Below are 8,073 nucleotides of genomic sequence, written 5' to 3'. Positions count from 1 at the left end.
ATCTCATCAACCCCCGGGGCTCTGCCACCGCGCAGTTGTTTCACTACGTCGGCGACTTCTGCCCCGGAGATTAGATCATCCATCCCCAGGTCTCTTGGCTCTGTTTCTTAAGTGTACTTACTTTAACTTTTTTGTTAAATATATTTTTTGTGTATTTAAAAATGTATGCTCGGAATTATCATTGAAAAAATGTCCTGAAAGCATATTTTAGAAATACACATTTTAATCCCCTGAAGTTTTAGTATATTTTTAATTACATTTGAATGTAATTTTTAAGTGCACTTATTCTATCATAATACCATTTTTTAACACACTTTTACTACTAATTGTACTATAGTAAACTTTCTAAAAATATACTGTGAGTGAAAGTTGTAAAGAGTGTAATTACTACAGTGTACTTAGGGTTTTTTGTTAAATATTTTTGTATATTTTTAAATGTATACTCAAAATTATCATTGTATTAATGCACTGAGAGCATATTAAAGATGTTTTAATACAAAGTGTTTCTGTACATTACTTGTACATTTATTTTGAAAGTGTTGAAATGTATTACTGTGATAATAAGCCCATTTATAACATTTTTCAATCAACTGTATAAAATAGAGGTGTGCACACAAGAAGAAGTGATTGTTCTGCTGGTTAAAGGTTTGCACAGCCGCTAGATTGTAATTTTGCAGGTGGCATCACACACACTACAGCAGACAAGTAAATGTGAAGTAAATGTCTATGTGGCATTCAAAGAACTTTGAAGTTCACTCACTGCAATAATAAATGAGAACATTGTTTGAATGTCTTATGTCGATAAAACAGGTTTACTGAAAAACAATAACTGGAAAACTTTTGCTTCTGGAAAGCTAGAAGTAGCTCCCCAAGATTCAGTTAGTTTTTAGTCCCTTTCACCATTGTTTGTAAGTGGAATGACAAACATCTTGTCCTTGGACCTAACCATTACACATTCATGTTGGAGTGATTAAGGATGCATGGCAAATACATTATTGGCTTGAGATAAGTAAATGTGGAGGATATATTTAGCTGAACATCTCTACAAACCTTTCGTCCACTCTTTGCAAGTTCTTTTACTAAAACACAAAAGCTATTTGTGGTGGATGCAGAAGAGACCCCATTCTTATATGTAAAATCCACCAGGGTCATAATTTCACAGAATGTTCCATCACTTAACTGTACAGCTGAATTGTTTCTCTTTTTAAGAGTTGTATTATATTAGATAAACAAAACTACTACAAATGAAACCTGAATGAACTGTCATTCCTGTGAAAAAAATGCCATCCTCTGCAACACAGATGTGCTACCTTTCTTTGGGCCAAAACTTCTGACATTATTTTGAAACTCCTTTGACTTCTTTGTTAAGCCAAGGCTACCTTGGAGTTTTGCAAACTATTTTCTCATGCTGTCATTTGCATTTGCCATTGTAGTCCCTTCTTTTGTTGAAAGATCCCTCCACCTAAGGAATCTCTTCACCATTTGAGCTGGCACACATGTTGTTCAATTGAAGAATTTAAACAAAGTCCCATTAAATGATTCAAATAGAAATGTGGATGTTGCCCACAGTGGTCCCTAGTTGCGCACACTTGCTGACAAGTGGATCAACAAATGCATATTGAAAGAACCTTGTGATCTCCACAGGTGGGTTAATGGCCAGCATTTCCTGGTCCATGTCACTGACCTTGGAGCCTAGGTACCAGTCTTCATGATGGAGCTTACTGTCTAGCCACAGAGATGTAATCTGTTTAGTGACACCTAGGCAGACACAGAGCTGGTACTCAGGAACAAATCCAGTGATCATGTTGAAGCTCTCAAGTTCCATCAGATGGGATGGGCCTTTTACACCCATTACTGGATTAGCAGGTGTTGCTAGCATAGCATCCCGGAAATGATCTGTCTCTGTTCTCAAAGGTCACACCCGTATTTGACATTGAACTGCTTTGTATTTTTCAGGGTGGGCAGGCAACTGAATCTGTGGAGCAGAGGAGTGAATAAACTTTGCTTGTATGCTACATGTTTTCAGAGTCCCCCCCATTTAATTCCAGTCTATTCCAGTTGTTTGAGCCGTGAGACAAAAGCAGTTAAAATGTGATATATTTGGCTTCCTGTTGCCAAACCATAAGCATATATTGCATATATTCCCTTGACGATCTTTTTGTGACAGCTCGATGATTTAACATCGATTGGCCATATTTGAATGTTCCGAAAATATTCACTATTTGGGTTGATAGACTTAGTACAAGAAAGTAAGATCCAGCCCTTAGGTTTTTGTCAATTTCAAATTCAGCTTTACAGGAAGAACAGTTTTTTGGAGCTGTCTCACTGGGTCCCATGTAGCTTTCACAGTCAATTCAATAAAAATGGGGCACATACTGGCCAAATTGTCCATAGGCTTTATGAAAAAGAAATAAGGTTGCTGGCACTAGACAGGGAAACGTACCAGGGTATAAAGGGTATAAAAGACATCATTAATCTCATTCACACCTAACATATGAAACATAAGCAGAAATAGGAATGGAAATGTTGTTCTATTTAGACGGCTTAAACATAAACTAATGGCATGCACGGATAATCTGTAATTACATGGTTAATAAAGAGTGTGATTTTTTGTAGAGGGAATCAAAGATGTTGACAAGGTCATATGGTATTTTTACAAAAGTTATGGTAAAAGTCAGAAAGCATGAGGATAATATATTCTTTTAAAAAAATTTATAACCACGTTTGTCACATTTCAACCAAATATGACAGTGGTGGAAGTATTCAGATCTTTTACCTAAGTAAAGATATCAATACAGCAATGTAAAAATACAAGTATTACAAGGAAGTCCTGCATTAAATATTCTACTGAAGTAAAAGTAAATGTGTATTAGCAGCAAAATGTAGCTAACATATTAAAGGCAAATTAGTGACTGATATATTAATGTATATGACATCATTAAATAATTCATAGTGACGCATTAGTGTGTAAGCAGCATGTTGCTGTCGTAGCCGCTGGAGGTGGAGCTAGTTTAACTACTTTATATAGGCTACAGTTTTATATACAGGGACACCATATAAACCTGAGGGGTTGCCACATGATTTTTATTTCAGTTAACTGAAATTATTTTTTACATGAATTATTTCGATATCATATTATTTTGTTTTCATCAACTTTAATAACCTTATAATACCCCAATAATAAAATGGTTAGACAGATAAGTTAGTGACAGTAGTGTAGCCTACTTAATTTAGTACTAACTTTATTGAAACTAGCTGTGGTGGCGTCGTATAGCTCAGTTGGTCCTCGCTGCAGTTGGCCCCCGGTTCGAGTCCTGCATCCGACAAGCCCTTTGCTGCATGTCATTCCCCCTCTCTCTGCCTCCCCATTTCCTGTCTCTCTCCACTGCTCTATCAATAAAGACACAAAAAGCCCCCAAAAAAATAACTTAAAAAAAAAAAATTATTGAGGAATTTTGTCCCAAACAATGTAGCTGATGAAATGTAGTTGAGAGAAGAACATAACAGCTGAACAGTATTTTTTAATAAAGTACCTAAAAGTCATACTTGAATAAAAGGAAAGGTGTTAAAATATGACTTTGGTAAAAGGTAAAGTTACCCATATGAATAGTACTTGAGTAGAGGTCTTATCTGATATTATAGTAAATGTACTTCAATGTCAAAAGTATAAGTAAAAAACATATATATTTACATGTACTGTGTACCATGGGTGGGCTGATTATTGACCTGGCCGATTACCGAATCTGATATTAACCATTTATCTGACTATCTGAATCAGTTAAATCATTTAGATAAATTAATTTAAAAATGTGCTGCTTTGCTAATGTTCTTTTCCAGGTCAAAGTTTATGTTATTTGTAATGTTTTTCTAATCTTCTTCATTGATTTGTGTCATCTAGACTTCTGAGGATCCTGATGGTTTCATGCGGCAGCGACCCGTCTTCTCCAGTTCTGCTCGTTTCTGAGGACAACTGCATGATCGCCATTGGAAACGCACCAGTGACCACCTTCGCCATGGACAGACTTAATGAGGGACTTCTCTACCTCATGGCATATTACTATGCCCTGCACATGACCTACCCAAAGTGCATTTCTACACACTTCCCCTTAAGACCTTTTGAAATGATAAAAGTTTATCTAAAAGTTACTAAACCTAATATAAAATGTATGCCTGAAAAACTGGAACATATATTATGAAATGTTTCAGTAAGTCTGTAAATCTCACCGCAAGGATATGGAAAAGAGCCTCGCTGCTTGAGCCCAGTTTCTTCGGTGGCATAGTGTTGGATGGAAAGAGCAGTGACTGGTTTAATGAAAAAAGCACAAAACAAGGTGGTACCATAAATAACTGTAACATAACATTACATAAATAATATATATAATAATAAGACATTATTATATAAAATTAACAAGTCAATGTATTGTGACTTCACCTCCATTCAAAGTTTTAGGAGGCTTCATGGCCTTCTTCATCACTCCATAAAACTGGACCTTGAAATAGAAGGTTTTCCATCTGTTCTGCACCTCTGAGATGTACTGGGAGTTGGTCGGTTGGAGGATTCGCTGCAGCTCATCCAGCACCTGAAAAATAGTCAAATTCAGATAAAGAAAGAAAAATGACTAAAAAAAAAGTTCTTGTCATACATTCTGTTGACTAATGTTCTTCAAAAAAAATCTATAATGTGTAAGATATATGAACATTATGTCAATTATGTCATGCTAAACTGAGTCCTTGGAAGAGCTGAAATTGTGAACTAAGTGGGACCAACATTACTTACGTGATCCAGTTCTCTAAAACAAGGCTAAGCCTCTAGAATCTTTGTTGATCTGTCTTGCTCCTTTAAAACATCAGAGGTGATGAAGCGTCTTCGAGACTCAAATTCTAGGTTCAGCAAATGAGTCACCGCAGATTTGTTTGGCTTTTTTGACTTGTACATTTCTTGGAGGGTCTTGTAGTGTCTTGCTTGGATTTTCTGGCTGTCCATGACATCAACTGAACAAGCTGAAGACATTACAGGGACGTTATGGTGGAAAGGGGAGATTTCCAAACTAACAAGTAAAACTTACAAATTATATTTAACACAATACATACATTCTTCATCACTGCTGTCCCGGTTCTTTGCTGGGGTGCTGGTTCTAGGTGACAGATCTACTGGGATGCCCATGGGACTAACAGGTGACTGTTCCAGAATAATGGTGGATGCACTGGAATCTCCATCATAGTCAGTAGTTGAAACATCTGAACTGACTTCTTGTCGTGGTTTCTTTGAAGGAGGACCTTTGGCCTTCCTTGGACTTCTGACATTTAAGAGTCTCTTCCTGAGCTTTTGGCAACATGCTCCTGCAAGGCATACATAGCAAACATTCAAAAAAGATGTTAGGGGCTCAAGCTTTCTTATACTGTAATTATAGCTTTCGGCAATGTCTAGCTCCATTTGAACTTTCTGTCTGATTTAGCACTGTATGAATAGAAATGATCTAAATCTCAGTATTCACATTATGCAAAAGTGACAAAAATCTACTCACCCACTCACTGTTTGATGACCTGTCTTTTATCATTGGATAGTACTTCACCAATCGCTTTGCCATGGCATTCACCTCATGTGTGGTGGGGTATCTGGAGTCCTCTGTGGCTCTTGCGATGGAGATCATATTAGTCATAGTGTTTCTTATGAGTCGGCAGAAGAGCTCCTTGGATAAGGTCACATTGTGCTCAGTCCCCAGCCGTTTCTGCTCAAAGTAGGAGTGTCGCACCTGTTCAAGCTCACTGTCTGTGAAGACTATGTATTCTGTGTTATGCCCCAGTCTAGGGGGGCCTAGGACAGAACATGGATTGGCCCCATCTCCCCCAAGTCCCAAGTAGCCACAACAAAGATTAGTTTGAATATAAAGAAAATGATTTATTTACATAAAAGTTTCTTCTGAACATATAGAAAATAAATATTGAGTTTAGGCTTCAGGGTGGACTAAGGCCAACATAACAAACATAATCACCCTGTCTGGAAAATAAACTACTAATCTAACCAAAGGAAAACAAATAACAACCAACTCACCTCCCTAACTAAATAAACAGGAAAAAAACAGAGAAACAAAACTGGCAGGCCACCCTTACTACTCAAATGAAACAACGAACTACACAAAACTGAATCGCTGCAACGGTGTGGCCAGTTGGGAGAAGAGGAGAACGAGAGTGAGCCGGTGGCCATCTTGGCTCTTTATATACCAGGTGACCGAGGAGGCAGCCAATCACCGACCAGGGCGCAGAGCCTTTCCCCCAATGACGGCGCAGCTGCGGCACACACCTATTTGCATACAAATAAGAAAACAGGAACACAGGGCACACACACGCATATACAACAAACCACCTACAATAATATGATCGCGGTCATAACATCTGGGTTGGACATAGTCACAAATTTAGAAGTATTGGCCTCCTCTTTTGAAAGGTCACTTCCTCCAGTGGGGGGTGATTGCTGAATTTCAGGAGCAGTATCCACCTAAAACACATTTACACAAACATTTATTGAGTAACTTTGTCATAGTATGTTCCTACACAGCAAATGCCAGAGTGTTAAAATCCCAGTTTACCAGAGTTTTGATGACGAGAGTAGAAGATTTTACACTTTGGAGTCAAATGGGCCAAAGTACACTTTTCAGGTTGCACCATAATCTCTCTCTGGTGTTCTTCTATGTATAGTGTTAGTGGGGAGTTATTGTAGTGTTTATTTTACAATGATAAACTCCCTGAGAGTCTATTTCTTGATTGAGTCTTTCCCGGCCGCACCAAGAGTTAGGTTTCGATTTCGTCATCATGCTCCTCGCCCTCTAATTGGTTGAATCCAGTCGCATGATCTGAGCCCTCATTTTGCCGGAGTGCAGCCACCTCACTAACCGACGACGTCTGCCTCAACAGCCCCGTGGGACTGCAGGTGGGTTAAGAAACTAAAGTGAATAAATAATGCATGGAATATTTTTTTCACATTTCAATCCGTAAATAACTAAAAACCTTAACGGTAATACATTAAGGAGGCAAACACGCTTTCAATGTAGTTTAGCTAACTTGCTATATCAGTTGTAAAGTCACTGCAAATGTTTAATTTATCAGAATTGATATTGCATTTGCAATGTTAGCCACGGTTAAGCAGGTTATTTGACAAAGAAAAACACAGAATTCATTTGTTAGCTATCTTAAAATAAGCTAATCTCTCCCGGTGGCTAGCTTTACCGAAGCTACTTCAGAGCTTCCGACTCCCGCCCGAAGTTACGTTGCTAGTGGCTAACTGCACTAATTGTATGTTTGTGTTGTATGTAGTTGTGGAAGGTCTAAAGCTGTTCAACAATGCTGTTCAAAGTACAGTACAAAGGAAAGAAGAAGTACGTCAAACTAAATGGAGCCTCACACTCGGAATTTCTCAAGAAGGGTAAGTTAATGTGTCAGCTTCTTGTAGCCTAAATGATAGGTACATTGGCCCTCATTTATCAAACGAACGTACGGCAGAAAACCGTGCGTACGACCATTTCCACGCAAGCTTCGGCATTTATCAATTTGGACGTGAGCGGAAGCTACGATCAGATCTCACGTCAGGTCTGAGCTTGTGTACGCAAATCTGAGATTTGCGTTGCAGAAAATAATTATTAAACAAACCTCCACATAAACAGTCACATATTTAGAACAGATCAAAACGGATTCTTAAAACGAATAAAACAAGATAAAAAAAATTTGAATTTTAAAAAAGCCCACGTTTTTTACTGATACCACTTTTTTGTACAATAAAACTATATGAGAGGCTAAATAGCCTAACATGACATCTAATTATTGCACATTAAAATTTGAAATAATAACAAATACAAGCAGAAATGTGTGTTTGCAAATTAACTCATGGCAAAATTGTGTAATTGTTTTTTGTTTTTTCCGATGGGTGTGACACAACTGGAACAACAATTAAAAGCATCTAGTGAGATAATCATTGTTGCACTGTGGTTGGTCAGATGTTTACTCATTCCCTTATTTAAACAGATGCTTTGACAGTTATCAAATCATAACAATGGCAGATTTACTCGTTTTGGAGGAACA

The 8,073-nt window shown here is 37.7% G+C and overlaps 1 long non-coding RNA gene across 2 annotated transcripts in view; it reads left to right on the top strand.

The window, feature by feature from the left end:
- The window catches only part of LOC111667260 (uncharacterized), a 39,602-nt gene that overhangs the window by 23,976 nt on the left and 7,553 nt on the right, over nt 1-8,073 (top strand). For both annotated transcript variants that reach the window (XR_002761661.2, XR_015438266.1), the window contains exons 3-4: nt 3,899-6,928; nt 7,312-7,420. This is a non-coding gene — a long non-coding RNA (uncharacterized LOC111667260). The remainder of the gene's footprint in view (nt 1-3,898; nt 6,929-7,311; nt 7,421-8,073) is intronic.

The sequence above is a fragment of the Seriola lalandi genome, unplaced genomic scaffold, assembly GCF_002814215.2.
Source record: "Seriola lalandi dorsalis isolate HSWRI2012SDOR001 ecotype SW California unplaced genomic scaffold, Sedor1 jcf7180002054687, whole genome shotgun sequence".
In the NCBI taxonomy this organism is placed as follows: Eukaryota; Metazoa; Chordata; class Actinopteri; order Carangiformes; family Carangidae; genus Seriola; species Seriola lalandi.
The sequence above is the reverse complement of the archived record's forward strand: the minus strand, read 5'-3'. Positions and strand labels throughout refer to the sequence as shown.